The 10622-nt window shown below is 58.1% G+C and overlaps 1 protein-coding gene across 14 annotated transcripts in view; it reads left to right on the top strand.

Moving 5' to 3' along the window:
• The first annotated feature begins 6779 nt into the window (after nt 1–6779).
• Nucleotides 6780–10622, top strand: part of LOC132245805 (B-cell receptor CD22-like) — a 29766-nt gene continuing 25923 nt past the window's right edge. For 5 of the 14 annotated variants that reach the window (XR_009457541.1, XR_009457540.1, XR_009457538.1 and 2 more), the window contains exons 1-4: nt 7626–7930; nt 8587–8641; nt 8980–9130; nt 9897–9947. The gene's annotated coding sequence lies outside the window, so the exon portion shown is untranslated. Of the gene's footprint in view, nt 7054–7430; nt 7599–7623; nt 7931–8586; nt 8642–8979; nt 9131–9896; nt 9963–10622 lie in introns of those variants that run through there. The other 9 variants (XR_009457543.1, XR_009457539.1, XR_009457534.1 and 6 more) reach the window with 8 other exon arrangements.

Genomic DNA, 10622 nt, shown 5'->3' with positions numbered 1-10622 from the left:
GGGCTTTTCTTGGGGTCCCTGGGGCTGCGGGTTGGGAGTGAGGGGCACCAGCAGGACTGGGAGCCTGGTTGCCTGGGTTCTCTGGGAGAGGAGTGAGGATACCTGGGTTCCCAGAGAACCCAGGTGTCCAGGCACGTAGCCCCCTGCTCCAGGCCTCAGTCTGAGGGAGAAAATGATCAAGGTGGTGGAAAAGGGTGAGTGAGAGAGAGAAGGAGGGATGGAAAGGAGGAGTGTGAGGGGAGGGAGAGAAAGGGGGAGTGCGACAGAGGGAAGAGAGGAGGAATGAAGAGATGAGAGGAGTGGGGGACAGAGGGAGCACAGTAGGGGGAAGGAAGGAGTGGACGAAAAACAGAAGGAAAGAGAGAGAAAGAACGAGGGAATGAGAGAGACCTGCTGGGGAGGGGTGCGAAGGGGGCAGAGAGAGTGGGATGTGTGTGTGGTGGGGGGGGGTGGTAGTTGTGCAGCCGTGTCCAGGCCTGCTCACATCCCATCCGTCTCCACACACGTGTGCCCGGGTTGTCCCATCTGGGAGCCGTGTCTGCCCGTCCATCCTTCATGCACAGAACCCGTGTGTCCAGGAGATGCATGGAGCAGAGCCACTGCCATCCAGCAGGGGGTGTAGTGGCACACACACGCAGGCAGAACCCAGGCGTCCGGGCTACACCCCCCCCACCCCGCATTCTATGCGTGTGTGTACGTGCATGTATGTGTGCGTGTCCTGGACACCTAGGCTCCATGTGCATGTGTGTGTCCGTGTCCTGGATGCCTGGCCTCTGTGCGTGTGCATGTCCTGGATGCCTGGGTTCTGTGTGTCCGTCCCAGATCCCTGCGTTCTGTGTGTTGTCACCAGAGGCCTCCAGGCTCCTGGGTTCTTTCACTGGCTCCTCCAGGCTCCCAGCACCTCTTGCTCTCACTCCTGCCAGTCCCCTCTCTCCTCCCAGGGTTGTAGAGAACCCAGGTATATGGGCCTGTGCTCTAACCACTGGCCCTCCCAGCTGCCGCCCTAGGGGCATGGCCTATTGCAGCTTTTCTGCCCCAAGTCAGGGTGCAGAGTGGACAGCACTGGGCGCAGCTGGGAGGGGTCCAGCGCCTGGACTGGGACAGGGGCCTGAGTACTAGGCCAGGTAGGAGACACAGCCAGGATTGGGGCCACCCGGGTGCTGGAGAACACCTTCACCAGACAGAGCTGGCCCCCGGGACCCCAGACACTCGGATCTCTCCCTGCCGTGGGAGGGAAGGGGGCTGAGGGTTCAGAGCAGGGGTGCAGGGAGCCCGGACACCCAGGTTCTCCAGAGGGGAGTCGGGCCTGGGGGCAGGGGGGTTACAGCCCAGACACCTGGGTCCTCCTCATGCCCCTGGTGCCACCACCCAAAGACAGGCTCCGGGGTTAGTGGGGGGATGGGGCTGCTGATGTGGGTCCCTGCATTAGCCCGGTGATAATATCTTGCTGACACAAGGGAAAGAGGTGGAAGTGGTGACAGGGCTGTGGCTGGCAGCCAACGGGGTGGGCACTGGGGGATGGCGCTGCTCCCTGGCCCCTGCATAGATCTTCAGCATCCCCTTGGGACTCCAGGGGGCACTGGGCTGTGGGGGGGTAAGGTGTGGGGGGCTCTAGAGGGCACTGTGTGGTAGCCAATGGCCTCCCCGGGGGGGGGGCCGCGTCAGTATCAGGCCAGGTGGGGCTGCAGTGGCCATTGGGGGCCACTAGGGGGCAATAGACATGTAGTAATCTCTGGTCTGGGGGAAAATTAAGGGGTGCTGAGCTGGGCATGGGGGAGCTGGGAGTGGGCTCAGGCCAGGACCCTGACCCCTGCCCTGGTACTGCCCTCATCTGGGTCCCTACCTGCTGGACCTGTCCCTGCCCTGATGGCTTCCTGCCACTGGAAGTTCATGGCCATAGTCCTGCTGACCGTCCTCAGCCTGCTGGGCAGTGAGCTGGGTGCCCAGACACCTGGGTTCCCTCTGGCTCTGCAGTCTGGGGGCTTAGAGCAGGGGGGTTCTGGGAGCCTGGATGCCTGGGTTCCCTGGACCTCAGAGCCCGGACACCTGGGTTCTTCCCTGGACCTGGACCTAGATACCTTGGTTGTCTCCAAGATCTAATTCCCATGAGAAGTAGGCTCTGATAGGAGGTGACCAGGGGATTTGGGTTTCTGGGGGAAGTGGCCCCTTGTCACCCCCCAGCCAGGCTGGCTCCAGGCCATGACCCCTGGCTGCTCTGCTCCTTGCCAGGCGCTGGCCTTGGGGACCAGGATGTGACCCTGCTGCAAGACCCTGTGTTGGGGCAGGAGGGCTCCTGCGTGACCCTCAACTGCAGCTACAGCATCTCTGGGGGGAAGATTGGAGTCATGTCGTGGAAGCAGAATGGATCCATCATCGTGTATCACCCAGACCAGGCTCAGATTGATGTGACCTTCAAAAACCAGACCTGGACCTTCAGCGAACACCTGGGCAACTGCTCCCTGTGGATCACAGGACTGTGCCTGGAGGATCAGGGCACCTATGGGGTCCAAATTCAGAAAGGCAATGAATGACAGGCAGACCTGGACCCATGTAGCTCCGTGTGAGAGGTAAGCAGGTCCCATTTCCCTCGCTGACTGCATCAGTGAGGAGAGGATGGTCCCAAAGCTGTCCCTCCAGCCTCATCTCTGCCCTTTTTGGCCACCCCAGAATTCAGCTCTGCCAATGGGATAGGGTGTTGGGATGGTCTGGGGCAGCTGGGAGCTGCTCTGGAGACCATCGATCCCTGCCCCCCACCAGGACTCACAGGCATCTCTCCTCCAAGCCCACCCATGGAGGCCCACCCTGCAGACAGGAGGCAGACACAGGAAAAACCTCTCCTGCTCCATGCAGTGTGGCTGCCTGGGACCCCTGGCCTGGTACCGCCAGGATGGCCAGGGGATCCAGGGGTAGTGCCAGGCCTGGCTACTGGTGTCTCCATCCCGACTGGGCTGCAATGAAGTGCTGAGCTGCCTGGTGCACGGATACACAGACAAGTGCAGCCTTGAAGAGAACCAGGACCTGCAGCGAGGTGAGCTCTTCTCGGAGGTCTGTCTCAGCCAGGGAGCCTGGATGCCTGGGTTCTCTCCCAGCTCTGGGAGGGTGTTGGGGGCTGCAGGGAGTGAATGCACAGAGGCCTGGGAGCTCAGACACTGGAGTTTCCTGGGAAGGCAGTGGTGTTGGGGGGTGCAACTCGGAGTCAAGGAATCAGCTTCTTCGCTCTGACCCCAGCTCCAGCACCCAGCCCTGACCCTGGTCTTGGCCTCTCTCTCCTAGGGAAGCCACACATGAAGATTTTGTTCCAGGAGGTGAGACACCAGGGGGTGTGGGAACATAACTACTTCACCCTGAGCTGTGAGAGTCCCACCCAGGTGCCTGTGGCCAGGTACCTCTGGTCCCATGGGGACACGTGGCTGGAAGACGCCAAGCAGGATTTACACATCTCCAATATCAGTGTTGCTGATGGAGGCATCTACGCCTGCAGTGCCTGGGAGAGCCATGTGAAATGGCAGCATTCCGTTTCGATGTTTTGACAGAACAGTGTTTCATTTCGACCTTTGTTTTGAGTCGAAACAGCTGTTCCATTTCATTCCGATGAAACGTATTACTGTTTCGAAGTTTCACCCATAGGATATAATGGGGAAGGTTGAAACAGGCTATAACTTTATCATTTCTGGCCAGATTTGGATTATACTTGCAGAAATGGTAGCCCCTTCTGAGGGCATGCTGCTTGCCAAGTTTCAAAAAGATAAGTTTAGGGGATTCAGAGAAACTGCACCCCCAAATCATGAGAGCAAAGCTCATGTCACATGTATGTGTTAAGCCACATCAGGGTCCAAATTGCAGAGATGGTATCTCCTGCTGAGGCAAAAAAGCCTGTTAAGTTTCAAGTAGATAGGTGCAGGGGGTTTGTGGAAACTGCACCCCAAATTCATTAAACCAAAACTCATGTCATATGCACATGTTAAGCCACAGCAGGGTCAAAACTGCAGACTTTGCTAGCCCCTGCTGAGGCCACAAAGCCTGCCAAGTTTCAAGAAGATCAGTGCAGGAGTTTGGGGGGAACTGCACCCCAAATTCTTGAAAGCAAAACTCGTCATGCCACAGTGGGGTCAAAACTGCAGGGGTAGTAGTCCCTGGTAAGGCCACGAAGCCTGCCAAGTTCCAAGGTGATAGGTGCAGGGGTTTGGGGGGAACTGCACCTCAAGATGCCGACAGGCAAAACTCGTGACAGATGACACTGCATGTGTTAAGGCACAGCGGGCTGAAAGCTGCAGGGGTGGTAGCCCATGCTGAGGCCACAAAGTCTGTCAAGTTTCCAGGAGATAGGTGCAGGGGGTTGGGGGAAACTGCACCTCAAGCTGCAGACAAGCAAAACTCGTAACATGGGTGCTTATGCAACTGTGTCTGTCTTGGGGCACGGGGCGGGGGGCCTGGACTACTGCAGGTCTGGCTGCTAAACTGCTGTTACCACTTACCAATTAATCATGATTCATTCAGGGACCAGCTCAGTACACAGTACTTAGCTACTACATAACAAGTTAATGAGCATGGATTAACACCTACAAAACCACAGACCAAGGAGAGGAAATAATCAATACAGATAATCAACTGCCCCAACACAGACACAGTCAGTTGCACAAGCACCCATGTCACGAGTTTTGTTTGACAGCAGCTAGGGGTGCAGGGCCCCAGAATCCCCCTGCACCAATCTCCTCGACAGCTGGCAGGCTTGGTGGATGCAGCAGGGCCTAGCAGCCAGGCCTGCAGTAGTTTCCCCTCCCCCATGCCCCAAGACAGACACAGTTGCACAAGCACCCGACACAAGTTTTGCCTGTCAGCATTCAGAGGTGCAGGGCCCCAGAACCCAGAAACCCTGCACCTATCTCCTTGGCAGCTGGCAGGCTTTGTGGCCTCAGCAGGGGCTAGCAGGCCTGCAATTTTCACCCTGCTGTGCCTTAACACAAAGTGTCACCCATGTCACGAGTTTTGCTTGTTCACAGCTTGAGGTGAAGTTCCCCCCAAACCTCTGTACTTATCTCCTTGAAACTTGGCAGGCTTTGTGGCCTCAGCAGGGGCTAGCAGGCCTGCAGTTTTGACCCTGCTGTGGCTTGACACATACACGTGACATGAGTTTTGCTTTCAGGATTTTGGGGTGCAATTTCTCTGAACCCTCTGCACCTGTCTCCTTAAAACATAGCAGCCTTTGTGGCATCAACAGGGGCTACCATTTCTGCAAGTTTTATCCAAATCTGGCCAGAAATGACAAAGTTATAGGCTGTTTCAACCTTCCTCATTATAGTCTATGGGCAAAATGTCGAAACAGCATCTAAACAGCAAAACGTTTCGACTTGCCTCATTTTGTTTTGAGGCGGCTTCGAGCAGATCTGTTTCATTTCGATTGTACTGTTTCAACCTTGAAACAGGTTGAAACAATGTCAAAACAAAACTGGTGGTGAAATTTCGAACAGCCCTAGCTGGGTCTCCAGCCCTGGCTGGGGGTTTCTGGTCTCTGCCAACAAATCCATCACAGTTCAGTGCGAGTGTTGGGAGCCCCTGAGGCCCGCTTGAGGTCCCATCTTGCCTCCACCCTGGCTGCCTCAGCCCCTCAGACCTCTCAGCACTGACCCCCAAATGCAGTGACGGCTGCTGGGATATGACCTGATGTCTGTGCATGACTGCCCTGGGGCTTTTCATGGCCACCTTGAGCTTGCCCCGGCTCCAACCAAGACCTGCCCCAGCTCTGACTGGGGCACTCTGGAGAGCAGTTCCTGCCCCTTCCTCCTGCCCTGGCCCAGCCTGGTTCTGTCTTGGACCCTCACCCTGTCCCATGTCTCTCCTCTACCCACCCTGTGCCCCCAAATCTGTGTCCATCCTGCCTCCTTCTATAATGTTCCCCATGTCCCCATCTCCCCCCGAATGGGAGGAGAGGGGTGGAGAGCTGGGCTGTGTCTGCTCAGTGCCTTATGGGGAATCATCTTCCTCCCTGGGGCCAGCCACCTCCATAGTATCAGCAGAGAACATGATGAGTGCCACTGAAGGATTCACAGGACACATAAATGAACAGTGCCCAATAACTGCTCACAACAGAGCAGCGAAGGGCACAAAGCCAAAGTCTTCTAGACGCCTTTAAATACTGTCTCCTCTCTCCTGCCTCTTACAGATGCCCCTAAGGGGGTTAACATCATGGCTGTGTCCAAGACAAACCTGAGTGAAAGGGAATCCCTGAACAGCAGCATCCCAGACACCTGGTACAAGGACAACAAGAAGCTGGAGCTCAAGAACATTGCAGCAAAGGATGCTGGGATCTATCCCTGTTTGTGGTGAAAACTGAGGTGGGGGCCACTGAGTCTTCCAAAATTAACATCCAAGGTAAGTGCCTGAGCTGGGCGCCCAGTGCGAGGGTGGGGGTATCTATCAGGTTTTGTGTGTGTGTGTACCCTGGGCACCTGGGTTCTGTGTGTGTGCACCCTGGATGCCTGGATTCTGTGTCCCAGATGCTGGGGGTGCGTCCATGTGCACCCCATTCACCTGGGTTCTGTGTTCTGGATGCGGAGGGGGAGGGGGTGCATGCATGTGCACTCCGACATGTGGGTTCTGCGTCCCAGACACCTGGGGGGGGGGTGTCTGTGCACCCCAGATGCCTGGAACCTGTGTGCGTTTGTTCACCCTGGACACCTGGGCTCTGTGTCTGGGATGTCTGGGCAGTGTGTCCCAGACACCGGGAGTGTGAGAATATGTGTTGAGACACCCCTGTCCCCTGCTAAGCAGGCCATCTCAGTTGCTCTTGAGTGTGCCCATCTGTGCCCGTCTAGGGGAGCAATCACCCTGCCCACCCACCTGTCCTAGCCCCCTCTACCACCCACCCACCCACGCCGGGGGAGAGTCTCCCTTCTCTCCTACCCTGGTGCAAAGCCGGGGTTTGCCAGCCCTCCCGCACCCTCCTTTCTCCCTTGCAGCCTCCTCCCAAGGGCTGGTTTCCGCTTTGGCCGCCGGCATCAGCGGTGCCGTGTTCCTGCTGCTTCTGCTGGGGCTGGGGCTGGCTCTGGCCTGCAGGTACTTGTGTTACACGGTGCGGGGCGGGGGTCCCGTCCTGCTCCGTCACCGTCGCCAGCAAAGGCACGTGCGCAGTGACCGCGCCCCGTGGCTGGGACGCCAGGAGGCAGAGGGTTCAACTAGGCTCGCCGCGGGGCGGGCGCTAAAGGGCTTTAAGGGGCTAACGGGGGCGGGGGGGGGGGTGAAAGGGGGTTGAAGACTGGAAGGGCTGAACGGGTTTTTGAGGGCTGAGATGGGGTTCAAAGGGGGTCAAATGTGTTTGTAAAGCCTTTAAAGGGGTCTGGAAGGGGTTGGGGAAGGGGCTTCGCAGGTTTAGACGGGTTTGAAGGCGTGGGATGGGCTGCAGTGAGCTTGTAAGGGGTTGAAGGGGGCGTGACGAGGGGCTGCACGGAGGCTGAAAGGCTCTGCCGTGGTCTCCGTGGGGCTTGCCAGCCCCGGGCACTGCTATTTAAAGGCTCATCAAGGGCTAGTAAGGTTTTCAGTGAAAGAGAATCTGCCCCTTCCCCAAAGCCCCTGTTTCCAGCTGGAACAGCATCAGGTTTGGGGTGTGTGCCGAGCAAAGGCGGCAGACGGGGAACCGGCGGGGCTGCCTGCGCCCTGCCCGGGCGGCGGGCGGCGGGCGGCGGCCGGACTACGCCTCCCACAATGCTCCAGCGCCGCGGCCCCGCGGTGCATCGTGGGAGATGTAGTCCCGCCGCGGCCGCCGCCGCCGCCGCCGGTTGCGTGCCGGCACGCGCGGGAGCCGGCCTCGCCGTGCGGGGAGCGCGACGGGGGCGAGGGTCGCGCTCAGTCGTGCTGGGCGGGGTGCGGCCGCCCGCGCCGAGCTGCTGCTGTGACGGGTTTGGGGCCAAGCCACCCCTCCTCTGGTGGCTTATAAGTAAGATCCCCACAGCCGGGGGGGCGGGCATGGGGCTGTTTTGGCCCCGTTTTCTGCCCTGCCCCAGTTTTTATGTGAATTTGGGGCCTTTTTACATCACTTCAGTGGTGTAAGGAGGTTCCTAGGCTGAAGCACGAGGGTTTCTGCAGCATGCACTTGGTGCAGAGACAACCCCACCTGTTTCCAGCTGGAAACGGGCTGAGGTTATAGGTCAAAAGGGGCATTTTTAGAGGTCTCTTGGGGCAACAAGCAGATTTTGGGATCCTAGAAGCCTTTGGCCATTTTCTGGAGGGAAGAAATCTGATGAGAAAGCCTAGAAAGGATTGGTTTAGAAGGGAACACCGTTGGGGGCTTTTTTTTTCCAGCCACAAAAGGCAGATTTGGGAACATCAAAACCATTTTGGGCAAGGACGAAATAGGGTGAAAAAGCCCCCGGAAGGTTCACTTCCCGGTTTTCCATGCCAAATTACTGTAGTGTTTTGCCTGGAAGCAACTGCAAGTTTTTTTCCTGTATAACAGGGAGGAAATGAATGCTACTCATTAAAACAAGCATATGTTTTCAATCCAGGGGTGGGATTTGGGGTGATACCACCGAGCTCATGTGTTAGAGGGTTTTGTTCCTAGCCAAATACTTGTCGTCTGTTTTTTATGTGCAGGAAGAAATGGGGGAGAAAGCAAAGCAAGGCCACCATGGCAGGACGCTACAGCCCAGTGAGTGAAGGGGAAAGGCCGCAGCCGTCTCCCAGCTCCGAGAGGGGAGGGGTGTCTACAGGTTGGAGCAGGAGTGGTTGGGGGCCTGGACGCCTGGGGTCTCCCCCTGATCTCGGAGGGGAGCAGGGGGTAAAGTGCGTGAGAGTTGGGGGACAGAGAGCCCGGACACCTGGGGTCTCCCCCGACCTGGGATGCGGGGGGCACAGAGCCTGGACGCCTGGGGTCTCTCCTGAGCTCTGCAGTGTCCGGATGAGGGTGGTGTAGAGCCACAGGGCTGGATGCTCAGACTCCTGGTTTCCTGGGCTGCTGTGTCACCCTCCCCTTCTCCCCCGCCGCAGGCCCAGGTGGACGCCCCGATGTCAGAGCTGACGTACAAGAACATAGAGCAGTACGAGCCAGTTGATGCGGGTCCCCAGGATGCCCCTGAGCTGGGCAAGGAGCAGCTGGACATGGATACCCCCCCGAATCTTCCACAGCGCAGATGGGGAGGTAGTGTGCTAGTGCTCTCTGCTCAGGGGAATTGTGTTTTGGGGGGGCGGGGGAGGTGTCTCAGACACCTGGGGTTTGTGTGTGTGTGTGTGTGAGACCCAGATGCCTGGTTTGTATATACGTACATGTGTCAGGCACCTGGGCTTTGGGGGAGGTGGGGTGTGCATATACGCACTACAGGTGCCTGGGTGCGGGGTGGTGGGGATGTATGGGACACCTGGGTTTTGCGGGGTGTGTCTTGGATGCCTGGGCGGGGGCGGAGTGTGAGAGACATGGTTCAAGGGGTGTGTGTGTGTTTTGGATGCCTGCATTCTCTTTGTGTGTGCATGCGTGTGCACGGGCATATGTTCCAGATGCCTGGGTTCTTTGTGAGTGTCCAAACATGCAGATGTGCGTGTGTGTGTTTGCACGTGTTCCAGGTGCCTGTGTTCTTTGTGTGTGTGTGTGAGTGTATGTTGAGGATGCCTTGATGGAGGTGAAAAAACATTGCCATTCTCTCACCCCCTGTCCATGACGGTGCTCCTGAATCAGGCCTGGATCACCACTCCCCCATGCCTCCAGCCCTTGGTCCTTAGACCTCAGACCATGCTGTGATGTCTCCCCTAGCCCCACAATCCCACTGCCTGCCTTCCTTCCTGTGCAGCTCCGCTGGCGGGGCGGGAACTGCAATGCTCCATAGCTCCCTAAGGGCTGGGTGGTGAAGGCCCTTCTCCACCCCTGCACCTACCCCAGTAACATGTCCCTGTCTCATTTCCCCCCTACCCAGCAGAGCCACAGGGAACAGCAAGGCAGCCAGCCCATGAAGACAGCCCCCAAGGTGAGCAGCTCGCTGGTACGTCCCAGGAGCCTGGGCGCCTGGGCTCTACCCCTGCTCTGGGAGGGGAAGTGGGGTGTGAGGGGGTGGGTAAGAGCAGGGGGCTGGGAGCCCAGATGCATGGGCTCTGTGCAGCTCTGGGAGGGGAGCGAGGACTTGGGGGTTAGAACGGGGAGCCCAAACACCTGGGTTCTCTCCCCAGCTCTGCCCCGATGTCACCCTGTTGGAGCACAATTGGGCCCTTTTAGCTTTCAGGCTGGACTAGGGTGAGCTCAGTGCCAGGGATGGGGTGGAAGGTGGGGGAGACATGAGCTGGCCCCTCTCCCTCCCCGAGCAGATGGACTGGACGCTAACACAGCTGGAGTGATGTCAGTCCCAGCTGGGGTGGGGTGGGGGCAGAGGGGATCGCAGCTCCATGCAGGGTATATCAGAGCTGCTAGGGCAGCAAAGACGTTTAATCCAGGACCTAGGGTTGCGAGGCACTGGCCCCAGTCCACCCCCCACCTCATGGTAGCACTGGCTTCTGCTGCTTGAGCTTGGGCTGGGGGGACAGGGGGGGAAGGTCTGGCAGCAGTAGTCAGGCTCTTTCCTTCTCCCAGTCCTCTCCCAGAGCTGACACTCTTCAGAGCAGAGCTGGGGAGGGATCCCAAGTGTCCTGGCTCCCAGCTCCTCATGCTG

The sequence above is a fragment of the Alligator mississippiensis genome, chromosome 15 (genome assembly GCF_030867095.1).
Source record: "Alligator mississippiensis isolate rAllMis1 chromosome 15, rAllMis1, whole genome shotgun sequence".
NCBI lineage: Eukaryota > Metazoa > Chordata > Crocodylia > Alligatoridae > Alligator > Alligator mississippiensis.
The sequence above is the reverse complement of the archived record's forward strand: the minus strand, read 5'-3'. Positions and strand labels throughout refer to the sequence as shown.